Genomic DNA, 24,472 nt, shown 5'->3' with positions numbered 1-24,472 from the left:
CTGTTCCATGAGAGTAATGTGAGAATTCGGAATCCAGGCCTGCAGTATGCATGGGGGTGGATGTGAATTCTTACAACCAGAGACAAGAAACTACCTTAAAAATAGGCGAAACTTATAAAGACTCAAGCCGGGGAAAATACTAAACTGATTTATGGGGAGACTTTCTCATCAGGGGATATGTGTGAACTACCTGTTCAAAGAGATTAAGAAAGGAATCAAGCCTATAGTACAAAATAAACATTTTGAAGAATTAACAGACATAAGGGAGAGAGAGGAAGTGGAAATATTGTACAAAAAACAGATAAAAGACATTAGTAAAATTAATGTATTTAACAGATATTTAGAAAGTAAAATTGAGAAGACTCACTGATCAGTTGGCTATGGAGTTGATGTAGAAAAAGATGTCAAGGGTGATAGTAAGGATACATCATTTGCTAGGGTAGGAGACACTCAGGGAAGATCAGGCTTAGGTGCTCAACTTTGAACTGATTGAGTGTGAGATGACTTTGAGACATACAAAGGGAGCAGTCAGTACAGTTGGGCTTAAAAATTTAGATCTGAAAGGTCTCTAGACCTGAGGCTCAAAAAACACTGGGGAACCATGCCCTAGGGAATCACATTCACACTGATGGGTAGAGATCTAATATGGAGCTATACCTTTATAAACTAAAATATATGAAACTTTTATGTAAGAAAAAAGATACAAAGAAGTTCAGAAGAGGGAGAGGTCACTTCTGGCTGGTTCAATCAGCAAAGACTTCATGAGGGAGGTGTCTTGTGGCCTGCTTCTTCAGGTTGAAGCATTTTAGTCCCTTCAGATCCTCTTGATATGACCCAAAGGGGTCACCTTCAAGACCTACATCAGTGGGGTCAGCATAGCGCCCTTTTCTACCTGGACTATCCAGGTCAGCCTCATCCCAAATTCAAGGCTCTTGCTTAATGTCTGTTCTCGTACACATCCCACATCTTCCTGCTGCTTGTCTAGCCTAGGAGGCAGTTTTATCTGTGCTTTCATCATACTCCGCACAGAGCATGCCCTCAATATGAGGTGAACAGCCTGACATAGGTCCTTGAGGGATAGACTGAGAAGAGATAGATGAGATTTGCTGTATGGGAAGGGCCCTTCCACACTAGTCATGACACAACTGGACCAACTGGTCTCAGGACACAGTGCTCACATATCAGTAACAGGAAGGGACAGAAGTCCACACTAACCCTCTCTGAGCTTCAACTCCCTCCATTATGTATCCACGGGATTCTGAGTTTATTAGGATCTCTGATGTCTTGAGGAGAAGAAATCCAAGTCAGCCTGTCCCAGTTCCATGTGTTGACATTCCAGGTGAGGCATTCTGTCTGCTGAGGGACTCCTTCTAGTGTGCAGAAACCAGAGTAAGGTGCAGGTTCTGTTGCAGCCATGAGTGAGTCTGAGTCATGAGAAGTGGCTGCCCTTCTCAAGGCACTTGTGTGCCCTCCTTCTCGTACAAATCACAGCAGGGCCCTCCAAGTGAAAGCTCTTCCTGCCCGCACTGCTCCCCAGCCCTTGTCCCAACATGGCAGATGTGGGAAAGCAGCAGGCTTAAAGCAGAGGCGGTTCCGGCTGTGGTAGGCAGTGTCACAGCAACCCCAGTCAGTGACTACAGGGTCACGTGGGCTAGAAGTCTAGGTCTCACTGTCAAGGACAGGAGTAGGAAGGTGAAGCGGCAAAGGTGGTCTGAAGGTGCTCATGATTTTCTCACGGTCTGTGGGGGAGGGTAGGATGACAAGCCTGTCCCTAAATGCCAAGGATGGGGCATAGGGGTGGAAGCAGAGGCTCCTGGGCAGCTGCTCCAGAGCGCTTCTCTGCAGTGGGGGAAAAACCAATCCCGTGGACACACTCACTGGCAACGCCCTAAGAAGTCATTGCTATAGCCATTCCCAGATGTCTGAGAGACCACCGTCCACATATGATCACTTTCCAAGCCCACTCATGCATCTACCACCACAGACCCCGGTTTTGTCCCACCTCTCAGCAACTAACTTTTGCCTTTTTTCAAGCAGGGGAAAAGCACCTTTCTGATTAATCTAAGTCCTGAAGGACCCTGTTGACACTGCATTTACATGACTGAGGAAGGGTACATACATGACCTCTAGCTGGAAATTTTCTGTCAGAGCCCACACTGGGGAGCAGCAAGAGCCTTCTTTGGGTTAAGAAAGGGCAGAAGGTTTTAAGCTTCCATGTGATAAAGAATATGATTCCATTTTTGATGTTTGACTCCTCACTCCAGCTTTGCTAAGTCACTTCAGTCGTGTCTGACTCTGTGCGACCCCATAGACGGCAGCCCACCAGGCTCTGCAGTCCCTGGGATTCTCCAGGCAAGAATACTGGAGTGGGTTGCCATTTCCTTCTCCACACTCCAGCTTTACTGATGTATAACTGATATGAGAAACTATATGTGATTAATAAATACAAATAGGTGAGTTTGAACACATGTATACACTTTTGTTATCTTCATCACAGTCCAGGTAATAAACATTTTCATCATTCCCCCAAGTTTTCTTGTGTCCTTTTAGGTGTGCATATATGTATATGTGTGCATAATAATGTTTAACATGAGATGTTTACCCTCTTAACAAAATTTACTTTATTGTTAACTATAGGCACTCGTTTTACAACAGGTCTCTGGAACATATTCATCTTGTGCAACTCTAATTTTATGTGAAAGTGTTACTTGCTCAGTCGTGTCTGACTCTTTGTGGAGTGTAGCCCACTAGGCTCCTTTGTCCATGGAATTTTTCAGGCAAGAATATTGGAGTGGGTAGCCATTCCCTTCTCCAGGGGATCTTCCCAACCCAGAGACTGAACCTGAGTCTCCTGCATTGCAGGTGGATTCTTTACCATCTGAAGCCACCAGGGAAGCCCAAAACATTCATTATTTGTCATTCTGTGCCTGGCTGATTTCATTGAGTATAATGCCTTACAGGTGCATCCATGTTATTCCAAATAGTAGGATTTCGTCCTTTTTTAAGGCTTAATAATACTCCAGCTTTAAAAATAAGTATTCACATTGCCTTTATTTATTTACCTATTGATGGATATTTACCTGTTGATGGATATGGATATTTGGATATAGCATGGATATTTGGATATTTACCTATTGATGGATATGGCAAGGATTTTCGCATTTTGGTTATTGTGAATAATGCTGCAACAATTATGGGAGTTCAGATATCTCTTTGAGATTCTGATTCCAATGCTTTTAGATATATGCCCAGAAGGGAGAATACTAACTCATTTGACACAGTCATTCAGGACCTACAGATCCTCACATAGGAGCTCACAAAGAGTTGGACCATTGTTCCACACACAGTGTAAGACCCTTCCACTTTGGTTAAGTTTCTCAAAGTTATATAGGAAGTCAAGGGTTGTTCTCTCCCTGACACAATCAGGAAACAAAAATTGACCCTTTCAGCACTCATGACGTTAAAAAAAGCCCAACATCTTTTAGGCATTTTTGGTTCTGAAAGCAATGTATAATGTCTTCACAAATTTTACCAAAGCCCATTTCTGCTCTTACTCACAAAACAGCCAACTCTGTAAGTGGCCCCTTACAAGAAATGGCAAATCACAATACAACAGGCACTCCTACTAGTGTCCCCAGACTCTCCTTCACTGTAGAGACTTTAGCAAACTTCCCGCAGGTCTCTAAGAGTCTCTGGACCCCCATGGCCAAAAGTTGCCCATGGATTATTGATGCAAATTGTCTTCTGCTGACCTCATGCTATATGCCATTAGAGCAACATATAGCAATTGCTGCTTGCATTCCAGGCCTTCCTGGAAAAATAGACTCTCACAGGCTCCAGGCCTATCACACCTAGCTGTTTATCATTCCTTATGTCATGTAAACAGCACCTGCATGTTTGGCATGGCCGCTGAGGCTTCCTTTCTAAAATAAAAGCCTTTATAAAGCTTTGAGCACAGAATCTGGTCCAAACAATACTCAATAAAGCTATTACTGTTATTATTACTTGACCAAAGCCATAGACATAACCAGTATTCCCCAGCCAGTGCCCTTTTCTCCACGAAGCACCCCTATCCGGGACTCCTCCCCAGAGACCATGGGACAACCTCAGGTAGAGTGTTCAAATCCAGAGAGTCATGCATCTGTATATTCCGCTGCACAGGAGGAAGTTGTGGTCCCATCAGAACCTTTATGTTCAACACATTACTGACTTTAAGAAGACATTCATTACATCGTGCTGAGAGCAGCTGGATTCCTCAGTCACCATCAGGTACCAAGTACCTGAGCACATCTGTGCAACTGGGAGGAGAGTGGCAGAGGGAAGACCGGAAGGATAGTCTATATATTTTGTAGTTCTGTGTAGAAAAAAGTTGAATATTTAACATAACATAAAATACAAATAGAAATATAAATCATATATATACATATCTATCTCTTAATTGGCTCCCACGACTTCTCACTCTAATTTCAGAGCTGTGAACATGATCAATTATACTTCTTGATTAGATTATGTAGTTTTAAGGAAGGAAGATAATTGAGAGGGCCTACTATAATTACAAGAGTTTCTCAAAAACAGTTTTCTCCAGATGGTGGAAAAAGAGGTACAGAGAGATTAAAGCGTGAGAGGTTCTACACTTCTGTGATGGAGGGGGCTCTGGGGGAAGTACCTGGCTGTGGCCTCCAGGAGTTGGATGTTGCCTCCAGGAGTTGGATGTTGTCTGCAGTTAACAGGTAGCAAGACCTGTAACTACAAGAAACTGAATCTTGCAATAGTAAGAATGAGCTTAGAGAAGGACCCCAAGCTCCAGATGAGAATACTATCCACTGAAACACCGATTTCAGCTTTGTGAGACCCAGATCGGAGAACTCACCCAGATGTGTCAAATTTCTCACCTACAGAACTGAGAGATATTAAATGGGTGCTACTTTAAGTCACAGAGTTTGTGGTATTCTTATGAATCTACTACATGTTTAAGTAAACAATATTTTTTATGAAAAACTATTTTCCAAAGCAAAAATGTGGGTGCAATAGACTTGCTTTATGAGATATATAAGTATTTCTCCAGTTTTGTGGCAGCCTGATTGCAGATTCTTTTCTAAGATAGAAGCTCATTTCTCCCTTAAATTTTAGATCTGAAGCAGGACCAGGATCCCACCATAGGCTTTGGGGGAGTTTTTTCAGAAAGGCTGAATAACGGAGTGGATTCAGAGCTTTGTTTACAGAGCAATAGCTATTCCCCAAGAGCAGGAAAAAAAGGGATACTCCCTTCGTTTGCCAGCTTTCCAAGACTAATGCTAGGAAGTGAGTGAGTCTTTTGGAACACAGGATGAGAATCAGAGTAACTGAGCTGAAGTTCAGTGGGTGCAATAGTGAGGATTCGAGTGGCTCATACTGTCTGAGCTGCCCTCAGTGGCTCAGCTTCCCAGGCCTTGGCAACTTAAACAGCCCTCCAGATGGTCAGGATCCATCTATATTCTGGCACCACTTTGTTGCCATGCAAGTCCCAGGAAACTTGAACCATAACCCTAAACCTGCAGGAGGCAAATGCAGCCCAGAAGCTGGGAGGCCCAGCAGGGACCCATGTCAGGCTACCTGCTCAGCTGCAGATGACAGAGAAGAACAACGCTATCCAACTAAGCCTAGAGGTACAGAAACTGTAGTCACAGTTTATATTTGCTTACCACTGGCCAAGAAATTAGTTCTTGGAAGATGACCCTGAGAGAAAACCAGGCTGATAGGCTAAAATGAAGCCAAAACTCTTTCCAAAGGATGTTAGCTTCTAGTAACAGAGAATTCCTCTGCCATCTTAAACATTCTGAGCTCTTTGTCCTTCTGTGTCACCATGTGCTATCTTCTTCCCAAGCACACATTCTTCAAACCGGTTCTCAGTCGGCAAGCTTGCAGTGCTGCCTTCACCTTCTTTACCTCTGAGAACATCATGGAGCATTCAGGCCAGTGGAGGGTGTTTCTATGCTCACAACTCTGTTGTGGCTATAACTACAGTATAGTGATTTTCTTTTTCTATTATGGTTGTTCAAGTTTCTCCCTGGACTGTCAGCCCCTTGAAGGTTGTGATTGAACTTGATCATCTCTGCACTCCCAATATCTTCTTTGCTGAATCATAATAAACACTGAAACCCCAGCAACACAGCAAGCAGTCAACAAATAATGCTAGACTATAGGAACAAACAGCATCACTTTGGGACCTGCCTGGAATTGTGTTGGGGAGTCCCCACATGCATCATCCATCCACACTTTGCTGCTTTCTTGGGTCAAAAGCTCTACCCCAGCAGCTTTGATCACCAATGCCAACCTATGGTGAGGCACAGAAGTCATGCTTTTATAGCAAGTTTGGGCTAAGCTTTCCTGGATATGGTGGTTGTCTTCTGTTCCTACCCTCATCAGTGTGAGTCAAGTTTCCTTTCTCATTTTCAATAAATGTCAACTGTCAGTTGCCCAGCTACAAAGCTCTGAATGGTAAGTGTCAACTCCCCACATCCCCAATGCAAATATTGGTATTCACCTTGTCCTTGGAACCAGTATTCAAGGCTTTATAGCCTGTAGGTTTGGTTTCACTCCCACACACTCAAGAAAGTCAGGTCACTGCATTTAAAACTGTACTACAGATGTGAAACATGAGTCCTACAGGGGTTATGTGACCTGTAAAAGTCATGCAGCTAATCAACAGATAGAGATAGGGACTTATGAAATAAATTCAGGAATTACTCCCCAACATCACAGCCCCTCTCCCATCCCACTGTGTGGCCTCAAGCAAGTCACCTACAGTCTAGCCTCTTCCCTCCCCCAAATTGCTCTGAAGCATCCCAGACAAGAGACTATTCAGCACAGGCTTTATTTCCCCTCTACTCTGCATAGTAATGTGAAAATATCTTACAAAGGCTATCTGTGCAGCCTGTGGTCAGAAGCTTCTTATTTTGGAGTCAAAATAGAAACAGTTCATCCCCTGGTCACCTGAATAATAATGCAGAGCCAGTCTCATCTGCCACCACTCCCTCATATGTCCTCTATTTCTCTCCTGAAAGGACTCCTTCTTTGGTAACTGTTTGATTATGAAATTATCTCTGTGGAAGAGGGTGGAGAAGACGGGTCTGGAGATGGGGACCAGTCATGTGGCTGGAGGCCAGTGACATTGGAAAGGAGTCAGACAAAACACACTCCAGGCTGATAAAATGCCAAGGACATTTTAAGGAAGTCTAATCTTAATGTTCCATCCATCCTGTGTCAAGGCATAAACAAGCACACGCATACCAGCCACAGAGCATTTTGGTAAGTTAAGAGTTTACTATACGCAATGGTCTTGTGCTGGCAATGTTTGTGAAATAAAAGGAAAGCGGACTTTGATCTGCAACAGCAGATCATGCATGTGTGTGGGGGATGGGGGGAGTGGGGTCAGGTGCCATATGGGAGAGAAATATGGAGTCTAGCGAGATGAGGAATCCAGGAAGAACAAAAGATCTGAGATGCAAGCCCCGCAGAAATTGTAGGGAAGTCTCTGGACCTCTACAGGACTTGTCCTTTCTCCCCCACCCCCAACTCTGGCCACAACCAATCTTTTTTTCTGTTTCTATGAAGTTTTTTTTTTTGTTTTTATTTAAGGTTCCACATATGAGTAAAATTATAGAGTGTTTGTCTTTCTTCGTCTGACTTATTTCATTTAACATAAGCCCTCAACTTTCATCCATGTTGTTTCAAATGACAGGATTTCCTCCTTTTATATGGCTGCATATATTTCATTGCAATATAAATATACATCATATCTTCTTTATCCACTCATCTGTCAATAGACACAGGTTGTTTTCATGTCTTGGCTATTGTAAATAATGCTACAATAAAAATGAGGGTGCAGACATCTCTTTGAAATGATGATTTCATTTCCTTAGGATACTCAGAAGTAGAACTGATGACTATATGGTAATTTTCTTTTTAACTTTTGGGGAAACATTTGTGCTCTTTTCCATTGTGACTGCACCAATTTACAATTTTATCAGCAGTGCATAAGTGTTCTCTTTTCTCCATCTCCTCAGCTGCACTTGCTATCACTTGTCTTTTTGGTAATAGTCATTTTAACAGATGTGAGGTGATATCTCACTCTGATTTTGATTTGAATTTCCCTGATGATTAGTAATTGAGGCACTTTTCACATACCAATAATCGTTTGAATATCTTCTTTGGAAAAATGTCTATTAAGTTCCTTTGTACTTTTGAAAAATGTATCATTTGTGTATTGTTTCTACTGGGTTGTATGAGTTCCTTGTTTGTATTTTAGACATTAACCCTTTATCTGATATATGATTTGCAAATATTTTTCCCATTCCCTACGTTTCCTATTCCTTTTGTTGATCATTTCTTTTTCTGTGAAGAAGTCTTTTAGTTTAATGTCATAGTAGTATAATATTATATTACACAATGAGGGGATAAGAGATTGAAGAAAATAGATATTTAAGATGTTATATATAACATAAATATATACACTGCACACACAAATGTCCTCATAACAAAATGAGAAAGTAATGTGACAATTACAGTCCTTGCTTCTGATTTCTATAACTTGAATATGGTAGCTGGTATTTATAACTACATAACCCATTTTGTATTTCCTTTGCTTTCAGCATGATAGTTTGGTGGTCTGTGGTTAAGCATCAATCTCTACTAAGGCCCAGTAGCAGGCCAAATGCTGTTTCTTAGAAGGAGAATAATTATCCAGAATGACAGGGCTGTGCTTCAAAATCCTGAGGGCCTTCACTGGTATTCACTTATAGGGAGCTGCTAAGTCTCCAATCAGCACTCCCTTCAAGCACCATTGGATCTGTTGGATCATATGACTTGAGCACAAAGAAGCTAGCTCAGCAGCCTGGACCTATCGCACAGCCTTCTCTTATTCTGGGCCCTACTTGAAACTCATAGCTTTTCAGGTCATCTGGTAATGGGCTGGAGTAGCACATACAAATGAGGAGCAAGTTATTTCCAAAATCCAAAGAGACTTCCAGGCATTGTGCCTAGGTTGATTTTTTTTTGGGGGGGGGGGGTTGTAGGAGGGACCAGATGTACAGCAATGTATCCTCTACCTTAGAAAGGATATTTCAACTTGCCCTGTACCATCAAACCCCTAGAGGTTACACTGAAGTAGAAAGTCCTTGAGTTTTTGCTAAATTTATTTCCCACTCTCTAATATACATATGTTTTAACCAATAAGTCTAGAGTAGTTGCAACTACTCACTCATTAGGTCCAATCAGCACAATATCATCAATGTAATGAACAAATGTGATATATTGTGGAAAGGAGAGGTGACCAAGATCCTTGCAAGTTATGTTGCATTGGAAAAGACCCTGATGTTGGGAAAAATTGAGGGCAGGAGAAGAAGGGGATGACAGAGGATGAGATGGTTGGATGGCATCATAGACTCAATGGACATGAGTTTGAGCAAACTCTGGACCTAGAAGCATGGCATACTGCAGTTCATGGAGTCACAAAGCACTGGACATGACTTAACGACTGAACAGCAACAATACAGGTGAGAATTGATATAACCTTCAAATAGAACAATGAAAGTTTAATTATTGCTCTTGCCAGCTGAAAGAAAACTGCTTCCAATGATTTTTCTGAACAGTGATGGAGAAACAAGGATTTGCCAGATCATTAGCTATGTACCAGGTACCAGGGGATGAGTTAATCTGGTCAGGCAATGAAACCACATCTGGTACAGCAGCTGTAGTTCAAGTCACCACCTAAGTCCTCTGTAAGCAAGCCAGACTCTTAGAATCCACTGTGATTCTCCAAGACCCATCTGTCTTCTGCACAGTTAAAATAGGCAAGTTGGTTGGAAATGGGAATCAATACCTCTGCATCTTTTAATTTCTTGGCACTAATCTGTGAGGTTTCTCTGCAAACACAGAATTACCCATGGTTTACTTTTTTTTAGGTACAGTTGGTTCTAGTGGCTTTCACCTTACCTTTCATACCAGAATAGCTCTCACTTAACAAGTCAGGGAACCAGTGTGAGGATTCTGCCAGTTGCTGAGTATGTCTATTCCAAACATACATTCCAATTATAAGTTTGTATATTCATTTACTGACTTAAAGATATATATATATACATACATATATATATATATATATATATGTATGTATATACATATATTTACTTTAAGGAATTGGCTCATGTGACTGTGGAAGATTGGTGCTTCCAAAAGCTCATGGGGCAGGCCAGAAGGCTGAAGCCTCAGAAAAGATTTGCAGCTTAAGTTGAAAAGCAGTCTGCTGGAAGAATTTCTTTGTGCTCAGAGGAGATCAGTCCTTGTTGTATTAAGGCTTTCAACTGATTAGAAGATGCCCACCCACACTAAAGGAAAGCCCATGAAGGGTAATAAGCTTTACTCAAACTCTATAGATTAAAATGTTAATCTCATCCTAAAAACACCTTCATGAAGATATCAAGAATAATTTTTGACCAAATAAGTGGGTGCATGGCCCAGCCAATTTGACATATAAAAAATGGTAATCCACTCTAATATTCTTGCTTGGGAAATCTCATGGACAGAGGAGACTGGGGGGCTACAGTCCATGAGGTGGCAAAGAGTCAGACATGACTGAGCACGCATATACATGTGAGTACGGAAATAGAAGATGTGAACAATACTCTCTAAAACAAACTCACCCTAACAGAAACACATAGACTACTTCACCCAACAACAATAGAATATATTTGTTCTCAGGTGTGCATGAACAATTCTTCAGAAAGAAGAATTATTATTATCTTATTTTAGGCCACAAAATAAATCTCAGTAAATTTAATTAGAATCAAATCATACAAGGTATCTTCTCTGACCACCCTTGAATGAAGCTAGAACTTAGTAATAGAAGGAAGACTAGAAACATCACCAATACACGGAATTTAAATAACATACAATAAAACAACCTGTGGATCAAAGGCAAAAACACAAGGAGGGAGGGACAGTGGGAGGCTTTCAGTCTAAGATGGCAGTATTGGAAGACCCTGTAGTCACCTCCTCTCATGCAGATACTGGATCTACACGTATGTATAGAGCAATTCCTCCTAAAGAAGAACTAAAGGCTGATTGAACAGCTTCTGTACAACAAACGATAGAGTGACCACCTAGAGGTGGGTAGGAAAAATGAAGACTTGGTATGAACAGGAAACCCATTTCTGATGTGGAAAAATGCAATAAGAAGGAATATCACTGAGGGGCTCATGCACAGATTAGCCTACTCTGGGGGGCACAATAATAAAACAGTGGTTTAAAAATCACCTAGGCTATACATAAAGGAAATCCATTTACTAACTGTTGAACATCTGACAAATGGGTGGGGCACAGCTGGAATTTTCTCCAGGGCTGGATGCATGAGAGAGTACTATTTTTGTTCTCCTTCCCCTTGATAGCATGGGTGGGAATATGTCCAGACACTCTAGCTGGCCTGCCAAGGTCACCCCGCACATCCCAAGCACTTGACCCCAACCAACTAGAGCTTCCCCTAAGTTGGCCCAGCACCATACACCTTGGTGTTCCTAACCTGTGCCTGCCCCAGCATCAGCCGTCTTTCTAAGGTGGTCCCAATATGGTGTGCCCCAGGACCATCCCTTCCCCTCAGGCTTGCACTTACTCCAGCTCTGGTGGCGCTAGTGGTAAGAACTCAGCTGCCAATGCAGGTGACGTAAGAGATGCAGGTTCGATCCCTGGGTCGGGAAGATCCCCTGGAAAAGGGAATGGCAACCCACTCCAGTATTCTTGCCTGGAGAATCCTATGGACAGAGGGGCCTGGTAGGCTACAGTCCATGGGGTCGCAAAGAGTTGGACATGAATGAGGCAACTCAGCATGCATGAATGTAGCAGCTCTACTGAAACGGTCCCAGCTCAGTGCATGCTGGGAACCCTGGTGTGTGCTTACTCCTGTTACAGCCCTCCTGCTTTGGGACCCCACCCCCAATCCATGTCTGCTCCAACTCCAGCCATCCTGGAGAGCAATACTGACATGGCACACTACAGGAATGACCTACCCTGTGCCCCCTCCAGCCCCGGCCATCCTGCGAAGACAGCTCCAGTATGGTGCAACCCGGGATATTCCACGCTGGCATCTACTTCAGCTTCAGATAACCTGTCAAAGCCTCTTAGCACTCATAGTCTACAAATGGGACATACCTCCAAGACCAGGAGAGGTAGTGGTCTGGCCTAATTCATAGACATAAAGACAGGAAGTCAAACTAAATGAAGAGACAGAAATACATGTTTCAAATAAAAGAACAAGATAAAATTTCAGCAATAAAAACCCCAATAAAATGGAGATAAGTGATTTACCTGATGAAGAGTTCAAAATAATGGTCATAAGGAGGCTAACTGAACTTGGTAGAAGAATGTAGGAACACAGTAAGAACTTCACAAAGATTTAGGAAAAGTAAGAAAGAACCAGTCAGAGCTAAAGAATGCAACAACTGAAATTAAAAATACTCTGCTGCTGCTGCTGCTGCTACTAAGTCGCTTCAGTCGTGTCCGACTCTGTGCGACCCCATAGACGGTAGCCCACCAGGCTCCCCCGTCCCCGGGATTCTCCAGGCAAGAACACTGGAGTGGGTTGCCATTTCCTTCTCCAATGCATGAAAGGGAAAATTGAAAGTGAAGTCGCTCAGTCACGTCCGACCCTTAGCGACCTTGTGGACTGCAGCCTACCAGGCTCCTCCGTCCATGGCCAAAGCAATGTTTGTGTTGCTCCCCAGAAGCATTAGTGGGAGAGCTCACCACCTGTGATCTGCAAGAAAGTAGCTAAATTTTCTGCTAAACTAACAGGAACTGATAAACCTTGGGGAGAATTATTAGTTAGCTGCTTCTAAGTGGCCCAGCCTGTAGCATATTTTCCTGAGGGTGGTTTGTAGACCAAGTTTTCACACACTGTGCAATGGAGGTGATATCCTTTAGCAGGTGGTCTGAGGACACTGGGTCCCAAGACCCCTCTTAGGAGCAGAGGCAGAGAAAACAGAGGGCCAGGCTGGATTCCCAAGGGGATGCTTAAAGAGGAGCACCCCTCTCTCCTCGAAAGCTGAGAAATGACCACAGGATGGTCAGGGTCTTCTCTTTGAAGGTGCCCTAAACAGGTTCACCAGTTGTCAGTCCCTGTCAGGACACAGGAATAGAACAGGACAGGGTGTAGAGACAGAGCAGAGGCCTTGAAGTCCCCACAAGAGAGGCCTGTCTGGGAGAGGCACCAATTCCCAGAACATGACAACTCTGAGGGGTCTTAGAGGGGACATTCCCAGGCCCCTCCTGTCACAGAGCAGGAGGCCCCCCAGGGGGTGAACCTGCCCTGGGTCACACAGGGCAGAGCCACACCTGGCACGAGGGCTCCCCTCTCCCAGCCCAGCGCTTCTCCCCTGCAGGAGCTCCCACCAGCTCCCCACCCTGTCCCTGTCCTCCCCACGGGCTCCCCTCCCTTCACTGATGTCCCATCACCAGGATCTGAGGAGCTTCTGGAGGCTCATCCTCCAACTTTCCTATCCTGGGAAAAGGGAAGGAAAGAACTTACAGGGGTTTAGCAGAACAGGGACTCTGGCCAGCTGACAGTTAAACAGCAGTTCAGCCAGACTCCCCACTTGCTGAAAAGGAGGGAAGCAGGGAGAGAGGAGGCTTGGTCCTCAGGCTTCAGGGAGACCTACCCAGGTGCTGACAGTGAACACCAGCTGCGGTGAAGTTTAAAGAAGACTTAGAGAAGGAAGGCAAAGCGCTCAGATCTACAAAGATGTTAATCTTTAAAGAGGAAAAAAAAAAGGTACTAGACGAAGGTGTGGTAGTAAACAAGATTGAATTTAACATGTATTTAAATAATATAAAACTAGAAACTTTCATACGTGTTAACACAAAATTTTATTAACTGTCCTTACCCTAATACCACACTGTGCAACCCACAGGAACCTCTGAACTCATGCTTCAAATCCAACCTCCATTTCTTTGTGTGTGGAGCCCATAATGGCAAACGGCTTTCTTACCTCCCTCCTTGCCAACAGACACAGAGACACTCCAGATTCTAGTGACTTCTCTGCTAATGCAACAAAATAGCTTGAACTACCTGGTAAATGGTACCCTCATTGCAGCCTTGTCAACACTGTATGGCCGTTTTGCTTTTTCTGTTCATCCCAGAGCTCTAAACCAAATACACACTCACAAATTACAAGACAGTGTTTTTCTTCTTTTGTACACCAAGGACATCAGAATCCAAGGAGCCCTCCTAGAAGTCAGCCACTCCCCTCCCTGGCTCTACACTATTCCCTCCCTTCCCAGGAGCCCAGGCCACTCACTGAGGAGGAGGCTGTTATATCCCAGGGTCAAGGAGGACCAGTAGAGGTGGGGGTCTTCTGAGCAGGGCCTCACTGCAGGCTGCCTGCCACCTGTGCAGCTACAGAGAAAACATCAGAATGGACAGAGGCAAGAGAAAAGTAAAAGCTTGAGCTCTAGGGGCCTTTTACATGATTCTTCCAGGGTGGAGCTAGCAAACCAGTTCTTATTTGACCTCTGACCAACAAGTTTATTCTGAGGAGACAGCCTCACCACTGAAGAGAAAAGCCTTTCATCTCATCTCCAGTACCTACAGTGTGAACTCAGTAAATAATTATAGAATAAATGTGGAAATAACCACGGTCTATGATTTGTCTGGTATTATGTTAGATAGGTCTCGTCCCCTGCAGTTATGACTACCTTGGTGTTTTCACACACTCCACCCTCATGTCCCCTACTTACTATGCTTAGCTGTTTCCTTGGGTTAACAGTCCTGCCTCAGGCAGACCTGACCACCAGTGTCAACCTTTAGTCAGACACAGAAGTCAGGCTGTACAGAAAGGCTAAACTAGGCTTGGATTCTGTCCCAGCCGCAATTAATGAGCCAATTTCCTTTCTGACCTTCCGTAAGCTTCAACTTGTTGATTGCCTACATAAGATGGTATGAGCAAAGCAATTTCTTATTCAAAGTGTGAACTCTCCACATCCCCAGTGCAGATATTGGCATTTAACTTTTGCTGGGAATCAGTATTATGGCCCTATAGCCTCCAGGTTTGTCAATATTTGCTAATATTATGTGGCTTTACATGCATTGTTTCAATTAATCCACAATACATTGAATTGAACCCTCAGAATAACCATGTTATCTAAGAATTACACATAGTTTATTAATAAGCATCCTGGATGTCCAGAGGATTAAATAACTTGCCCACCTTACCCGTGCATGATGCTAAGTCACTTCAGTGTGTCTAACTCTTTGCAACCCCATGGACTGTAGCCCGCCAGGCTCCTCTATCCATGGGATTCTCTAGGCAAAAATACTGGAGGGGTTACCATGCCCTTCTCCAGCAGGATCTTCCCGACCCAGGGATTGAACTTGCATCTCTTTTGTCTCCTGCATTGGCAGACGGGTTCTTTACCACTAGTGCTACCTGGGAAGCCCTGGCAAGGTGTTCACAAGCTGTCAGCACCAACTCAAACATGGACATACCCAGGAGGTGAAGGAGAGTGTTGATTCTGAGAAACTCCAGTCAGGATTGTTAGAAGCCTGAGGAGAAAGAGGATGGCTGTTTCCTGATGTGGGGAGGATACTGCAAGCCCGAAGGATAAGGGATAGGGTAAGGGGAAAACTTGGAGTAGATGCCCTGAGCTACTGTCTTTTTCATGACCACTGCACCCAAGACAACCACACCGGGCTAGGTTATAGGGAGGAGCAAGCAGCTCTAGGAGCAGGCTCACAGGAGGCTTATCTCTGAATACCTGTTTCCCTGTCCCTCATCTTATAGACCTATTTACTGTTAAAAATATTTTTAATTAAAAAAACAAAATTTCATAAAATAATAACAGGATAACGGGTGGTTTCAATGGGTTGTTAAAGCTGAACAACTTTAGCTTTAAGAAGAGAAAGAATATAATTCAACATGCATGTTAAAGTATAAAGTATAGAAAATGTTGGGGTAAAAGCCTTCAAAATTCTCTTTTCCATAAAAGCACTGAGAAAACCTGTTATTTTTATTTTTATTTGTTGGTATTTTTGTTTTTTAGTACGTAAGGGTAAGGAACTTCTGGGGTTACAATCAGATAGGAAAAAACAAAAGCATCTCATGAAAGAGATATAATTATAGCTGATACAAAAATAAGAAATATAGCCTCTTGATACAGCCAAATTATTGTATTAAAAACACAAATTGCAGTTCTAGGGGTAGAGATAGGGAAGACATTTAATAGCTTCCTTTCAGTTTACCATGAGGATGAATTTTGAAAAGACAAAAGTGATTTATGAATCTATGGAAATATCACTAGGGAAGAAAAACTAGTAATGAATTTTGTAAGTTTAATTAGAAACATATCTAACCTGGAAAAAAAATCTTGGTTTCAACTAAGGAAAAACTGTTAACATTAGAGTACTTTTTCAGAACTCTGAAAAGTAACCAATGGCTTGCAGCAACCCAAGGGGAATATATTCCAGAAAAACAGCTTAGTCTCAGTAAGAACAAAGAGCTTTGTGGTGTTTTAATTTGCCTCAGCCCCACCTTTTACTCTGTACCTCCACTGTAGTTTTGAAAAATAACAGCCTGAATTCATGGTGAGACTAGCAGTCTAGCAGCCACTTGAAAGAGCAAAACAGGGCTGGAGCTCTTTTTAAAGATTCTTATGCAAAGAACTGTCATTGTTTGCCTCTTTGGCGGCTCCCTGGAAGACCCACCCCATTTCCAATGATGTCTGTATTTCACCTAATTGAGTACTCTCCTTTTACTTGGAGGTGGGTATTTGTTGAAAGTGATACTGAGCAGGGCCCCATGCAGCTTCTGGGCACATAGCCCTTCTGTGTCCGGTTTCTTTGACTGCAAGAATCAACCTTCATTCAGCTTCCATGACCTTCCCTGAGATTCCAGCAGTTGTTAATTAGGGAAAGGATAGGATGTGAGACCAGGAGGAAACAAACAGTAAGAGAAACAATAGTGTAGCCTTGGGACAAGGTCCTAGTTCCCCATCTACAGATACACACAAAAATATTGTTTGACATTTTACAAATTTATTTTTAATTGGGGGATAATTGCTTTACATTGTTGTATTGGTTTATGCCATACAACAATGTGAATCAGTCATATGTATACATATGTCCCTTCCCTCCTAGACCTCCCTCCCCCTTCTACCCCATCCTACTCCTATAGGTTGTCACAGAGCACCCAACTGAGCTCCCTGTGTTATACAGCAAATTCCCACTATCTATTTTACATAATATTTTTTAGCGGTTTTGCAGATATTGAAACCCTCCCCAGATGGGAGAAGTTAAATGATTAATGATGTTGTGCTGCCCACAAGCATGCAGACCCCAGTTGGAACCTGAAGGTTGACAATGGAGACTCCTACTTACCTCATCACCAATTCATCTGAAGCAATTCCAAGAGCTGATCACATGCTCTTTGAACCATTATTATAAAGCTTCTCACTGTCCTCTCCAAGTTGGGACACATAGTTTTCAGAGGCAGGAGTATGCTACATACCCCTTTTCCTGGCAAAGAAATAAAGCTATCTTCTTCTACTTCACCCAAAACTCTCTCTGAGATTTGATTCGGCACCAGTGTACAGAAAGGTTAAGCTTTTGGCATCATAAACAACTACAGGCAAGTGTTTTAACTTTGTGGCAATGTGCAGTAGTGGGTAATAGTTGATGCAAACAATAAGCTCACCAAAAAGTTTAAAAGGGAAAAAATGGAGAATTAGATGTACACAGGGACTTTTGAGAGCTCTGACATATTCCCTGGAATCCATTAAAAGAAGGCCCTTGCATGTATAGGCCCAAACTCTCATTTCTTCCTGATGTTGAGAATCTGCACAAATAAGCTTTCCTGGTTGACATACTGTGTGTATTGTTACACATTGATGCTGGAAACAGTAATGCTATCCTGACTCTGTGGTGAGATGCTACATTTTTCTGAAATTTGCCCTCTGTATTTTTCCTTTGGCTAATTTTAATCTGTCTCTTTCCTTGTAATAAACTGTAATCTTCGGGCTTCCCTGGTGGCTCAGGTGGTAAAGAATCTGTCTGCAATGCAGGAGACCTGGGTTCGATCCCTGGGTTGAGAAGATCCCCTGGAGAAGGGAATAGCTACTCACTCCAGTATTCTTGCCTGGAGAATTCCATGGACAGAGGAGGCTGGTGGGCTACAGTCTATGGGGTCGCAAAGAGCGGACACGACTAAGCGACTAACACAACAGTTGAATATAATAGACTTCAGTGAGTCTGTGAGTCCTGCTGATGAAAAAAAAATCAACCTAAGAAAGAAATAGAATTCTTTTATTACATAGAAGTATAGTTGATTCACAATGTTTTGCCAATTTCTGCTGTACAGAAATGTATATATTCTTTTTCATATTCTTTTCCATTATGGTTTATCACAGGATATTGAATACAGTCTCCTGTGTAGAAAATTTTATTCGAGCCATATTGAGAGTTATAACCCAGGAACAGCTTCTCATAAAGCTCCAAGAACTGTGCCACCCATTAGACATTAAAACACAGTTATACAGGCTTCTGAGGCAGAGGGCTGTGCGTTAAATGATATCAATAGTTTGCAAAATCCAGATCTTTAAGTACAAAGGTGATGGGTCATTGTGACCACTTATAAGATCAAGAAGCAATGTTAGATGGACCAATGGGAACCCCTGCTGGTCCCACAACTGTTAAAGACCTCCAAAAATCTGCTTTATTCACTCTAGTTTGGAGAAATTTAGAAATCTAGGCAGCAAAGTTGAGAATGAGAAATTTGACCTCAAAGCACCTGGGGCATCCTACTGTCTAGTCAAGAGAAGAACTGACCAAAGGAGACCCATGGGCATATGCACATGTGCTGGTAACATGGTCAGGGAGGAGAGAAATGCTATTTCTGAAACTCTGACTGGGATTCCCGTGAACTGTCATTCCAAAACCGATTGACAAAATCCTAATAGGGGCTACAGTTCACTTGGGGGATATAGTAATGTAACAGGTAATGAGATTATGGTGAAAGTTTGGATGAAAATTAGAATGCTTGAACAGATACAATGAAAACATGTTTTGACTCCTTTGCTTGGATATATTATGGGGATGAATATCACATCTGAGTTGGAAATGATTCCCCTATGAATACTGTAAAATAGAAGATATGTATATATACCATTCAGTTAATATTGAGAGAACATGCTAAGTGAGAAACTATAAGATTGTCTGGGTCCACAAATCATCATTTGAAACAGCATAGACTATCTGGGGGTTTAAAAGAGATTAGTACTTTAATACTCAATTGGTATCTAGCTGGTGACGCCTTAAAAAAATACACAATGTGTAAAAGAATGAAACTAGAACACTTCCTAACACCATACACAAAAATAAACTCAAAATGGATTAAAGATCTAAACATAAGACCAGAAACTATAAAACTCCTAGAGGAAAACATAGGCAAAACACTTTCCGACATAAATCACAGCAGGATCCTCCATGACCCACCTCCCAGAATATTGGAAATAAAAGCAAAAATAAACAAATGGGACCTAATTAAAATTAAAAGCTTTTGCACAACAAAGGAAACTATAAGCAAGGTGAAAAGACAGCCTTCAGAATGGGAGAAAATAATAGCAAACGAAGCAACAGACAAACAATTAATCTCAAAAATACACAAGCAACTCCTGCAGCTCAATTCCAGAAAAATAAACGACCCAATCAAAAAATGGGCCAAAGAACTAAACAGACATTTCTCCAAAGAAGACATACAGATGGCTAACAAACACATGAAAAGATGCTCAGCATCACTCATTATTAGAGAAATGCAAATCAAAACCACAATGAGGTACCATTTCACACCAGTCAGAATGGCTGCTATCCAAAAGTCTACAAGCAATAAATGCAGGAGAGGGTGTGGAGAAAAGGGAACCCTCTTACACTGTTGGTGGGAATGCAAACTAGTACAGCCACTATGGAGAACAGTGTGGAGATTCCTTAAAAAACTGGGAATAGAATTGTCATATGACCCAGCAATCCCACTGCTGGGCATACACACCGAGGAAACCAGAATTGAAAGAGATGCGTGTACCCCAATGTTCATCGCAGCACTGTTTACAATAGCCAGGACATGGAAGCAACCTAGATGTCCATCAGCAGACGAATGATAAGGAAGCTGTGGTACATATACACAATGGAATATTACTCAGCCATTAAAAAAATACATTTGAATCAGTTCTATTGAGATAGATGAAACTGGAGCCCATTATACAGAGTGAAGTAAGCCAGAAAGAAAAATACCAATACAGTATACTAATGCATATATATATGGAATTTGAAAGATGGTAACGATAACCCTATATGAGAGTCAGAATAAGAGACACAGATGCATAGAACAGTCTCATGGACTCTGAGGGAGAAGGTGAGGGTGGGACGTTCTGGGACAATAGCATTGAAACATGTATATTATCATATGTGAAACAGAACACCATTCCAGGATCGATGCATGAGACAAATGCTCAGGGCCGGGGCAATGGGATGACCCAGAGGGATGGGATGGGGAGGGAGGTGGGAAGGGGGTTCAGGATGGGGAACACATGTAAACCCATGGCTGATTCATGTCAATGTATGGCAAAAACTACTACAATATTGTAAAGTAATTAGCTCCCAACTAAAATAAATAAATTTATTAAAAAAAAAATACACAGTGTGAAAGCTGTGAGTTAAGTTTTATTTGGGGCCAAATGAGGACTATAGCCAGGGAGATAGTATCTCACATAGGTCTGAGAAACTGCTCCAAAGATGGCAGGGGTGGGGACAGGTGGGGAAGGGAGAAATCAGTATATTTTGGTGAAGGGGGAGTGCATGCAATCAAGCACATATTTTTTTGCAAAGGGTTTCTGCTATCATTAGGAGCAGTCATCACCATGAAGGAATTTAGTGCTTTACTGCTGCTGCTGCTAAGTCGCTTCAGTCGTGTCTGACTCTGTGCGACCCCATAGACGGCAGCCCACCAGGCTCCCCTGTCCCTGGGATTCTCCAGGCAAGAACACTGGAGTGGGTTGCCATTTGCTTCTCCGATGCATGAAACTGAAAAGTGAAAGTGAAGCCGCTCAGTCGTGCTGACTGTTAGCGACCCCATGGACTGCAGCCTACCGGGCTCCTCCGTCCATGGGACTTTCCAGGCAAGAGTACTGGAGTGGGTTGCCATTACCTTCTCCACAGACTCCCTTTAATGCATTTTCATTATCTCTCTAGGATAGCTACTCTGTGGGCTCCAAATATCACTCATATGCTGCTTCTGTCCAAGTCTGTATCTCCACCCCACATCCTCTGCTTAGCATCAGACCCTGCATCCAACTCTCTACTAGGCATCTCCACTAGGGGTCATGTACAGCATGGCCAATGCCCCGTTCATTGTCTTCAATCTCCAAACTATTGTTAGGTTCCTACTCTCAGTCAATGACCTATTCCAGAAACCTGGGCCTTTGCCTTGACTTTTTCCTCTCCTACTCCCTAGGGTGGTTGACCAAGTGCTTATAAGATGTCAATTCCTATGCTAAGCACCTCACATGCAGTAATTTTATTTTATTGTCATAACCTTCAGAGGTAAGAAAAGAATAATCAAATATTCACTGTTTCTAATCCTTATTGCTAAGGAAACTGAAGAGTTCTCCAAACCACCATACTTTTTCTCAGTTTCTTACCCCACCCCTCTTTTTTTGAATGTCTGGAACAGTGCCCCCATCCTCAGACCTCTCTCTGGCTTCAGACCAGAGGACGTGCTCCTTGTATGTCCTCTAGAGCTCTCTTGCCACTCTATTAATATAGTGCAACATATCAAGTTCCTTTTTTACAACATAGAGCTTGATGGGAAAGGGATGAATTATTTTTTCCCATAGGAAATGAAAGCCGAAGTTATTACTACCTCTGTAATCTGGCAATAAATGTGTTTTGTTTCATGGGAAAGGCTAGAATAATTTTATCTAGTTTACCTGGGCCCATGGATAATATTGTAAGGTTATCTTTTATGGTACGATATTTTCTCTCTCCTTTTTTCTATTACCATCATTATCCCCATATAAACAAAGCAGCCTCCTATTTGCCTAAATTACTAATTCAAACAGGGCACAGTGTATCTCAGATCTCACTCACTTTAAATTTCCCCAGGTTGGCCAGAAAGATCAACCTGCAGCAGTTAGAATTCCAGAGACTAGAGGAAACTAACTTTACTAAAACCTTAGCTTCTGAAAAGAAACACACACACATGCATGCACATACACACACCCACACATACACACAAACACCAGTGTACAGCCATGCCATTGTGTGAATTATAACTAAGTCTACTCCAAAAACATGCAGATTGTAGTTTCAAGGAGGATTCTAAGGATCTGAGAACATTTTCTTCCAGATGAGTAGGAGAGCAGAGTGGTCTTTCTGAACTGTGCAGTTACTGATCTGAGCTAAGCTCCTTTCCCTACAGGGTAATGTAACATTGGCTCCTCCCTGTGTCTTTCCCCCTGGTAGTCTTTGAATTTGAACCACAGCAGCAGATCTTCCCTGGTTCTCCAGCCTGGATCATTCACTCTAAAGATTTTTAGACTTGCCAGTCTTTATAATAATGTGAGCCAATTCCTTAAAATAAATCTCTCTATATACAGTCTTTTGATTCTATTTCTCTGGGGAATCCTGACTAATATACATGACATCTTTTTCTGTCTTTCTACTTTTCCCTTATCTATATCAAGCCAGGCAGAGAACTGTGATTACAGAGTGACCAGAGCACTTCAGTCCTGTGGCCAGTTCCCTGTTCCTTTAGCTGAGATGTCCTTTGACCATGCTCTGCTCTCTTCCTGTTCCTCCTCTACCCTGTGTCTATGTTGAAAAGCTTCATGCATTTTTTAATCACCCTAGTATCCATACAAGGACTTTGGTTTTCCTGACTGACAATTTTCCTGAGATACTCTCTTACAATTATCTTTTCTTTCTAGCTTTTCTCTCATTCTCACTCTCTCAGTGAATATTATGTTTTTCTTGTTGTCACAGGGATCCACTCAGCTCAAGGTAACTTCCAGAGGACCACCTACTTCAGTCATTCTGCTCTGGTGGAACTCTGGCCAGTGTATGAAAATAAAAGTTCCAGAACTAGACCCAACAGGGTGCAGAGATGTGGGGAAGGAACCATGGAGTGATGATTGGGCAGACTGCCTTATCCCTCCAGCCCCTACTGAGGTTCTTGGGACAACAATAACGGTAACAAAAATATTAATGCTGCTCATCAGAGCTGATTCTCCTTTTTTACAAATTTTTTATTTTTTTAATATAAATTTATTAATTTTAATTGGAGGATAATTACTTTACAATATTGTAGTGGTTTTGCCATACACTGACATGAATCCGCCACGGGTGTACATGCGTTCCCCATCCTGAACCCCCCTCCCACCTCCCTCCCCATCCCATCCCTCTGGGTCATCCCCAGTGCACCAGCCCCGAGCATTCTGTCTCATGCGTCGGATCTGGACTGGCGATTCATTTCACATATAATAATATACATGTTTCAGTGCCATTCTCCCCAGTCATCCCACCCTCGCCCTCTCCCACAGAGTCCAAAAGACTGTTCTATACGTCTGTGTCTCTTTTGCTGTCTCTCATATAGGGTCATCGTTACCATCTTTCTGAATTCCATATATATGCATTAGTATACTGTATTGGTATTTTTCTTTCTTGCTTACTTCACTCTGTATAATAGGCTCCAGTTTCATCCACCTCATTAGAACTGATTCAAATGTATTCTTTTTAATGGCTGAGTAATATTCCATTGTGTATATGTACCACAACTTTCTTATCTATTCGTCTGCTGATGGACATCTAGGTTGCTTCCATGTCCTGGCTATTATAAATAGTGCTGTAATGAACATTGGGGTACACGTGTCTCTTTCAATTCTGGTTTCCTCGGTGTGTATGCCCAGCAGTGGGATTGCTGGGTCATATGGCAGTTCTAGTTCCAGTTTTTTAAGGAATCTCCACACTGTTCTCCATAGTGGCTGTACTAGTTTGCATTCTCACCAACAGTGTAAGAGGATTCCCTTTTCTCTACACCCTCTCCAGCATTTATTGCTTGTAGATTTTCCTTTCATAATGTTTTTTAAATGCTATTTAAAAAAGTAAAAGGAGTAGGGGAGTGGTGAAAGCAGAAAAAGATTGACAAATATGGACAAGTATCTACCCAAAAGTCATGGTCCATAAATAGAAAGATTGTTCATTTGCCCCACAGCCAAAAGCAGATGGGAAAGGCTTACGAACACTAGAGGTGCAAACTCTCTGAAAAGGCATTGAACATGTGGTGTGGAAGAGAAACTGTACGGTTCCATGATAGAGAAGAGAAGATGTGATCTGGATGGATGATACCTGATGAGTTCCATAAATCTCTCTACTGATGACATTCTCATCTACCACATACCCATTCAGGGT

At 42.4% G+C, this 24,472-nt stretch overlaps 1 long non-coding RNA gene across 2 annotated transcripts in view; it reads right to left on the bottom strand.

Annotated features, from left to right (window-relative positions):
- Nucleotides 1–14,441, bottom strand: part of LOC145507506 (uncharacterized) — a 35,633-nt gene extending 21,192 nt beyond the window's left edge. For both annotated transcript variants that reach the window (XR_014054906.1, XR_014054905.1), the window contains exon 1: nucleotides 14,322–14,441. This is a non-coding gene — a long non-coding RNA (uncharacterized LOC145507506). The remainder of the gene's footprint in view (nucleotides 1–14,321) is intronic.
- Nucleotides 14,442–24,472: the final 10,031 nt, after the last annotated feature.

This window comes from Giraffa tippelskirchi, chromosome 5, assembly GCF_054371585.1.
Source record: "Giraffa tippelskirchi isolate mGirTip1 chromosome 5, T2T-mGirTip1v1.2.pri, whole genome shotgun sequence".
NCBI classification, from domain to species: Eukaryota; Metazoa; Chordata; class Mammalia; order Artiodactyla; family Giraffidae; genus Giraffa; species Giraffa tippelskirchi.
This window is presented reverse-complemented; position numbering and strand designations above follow the sequence as displayed.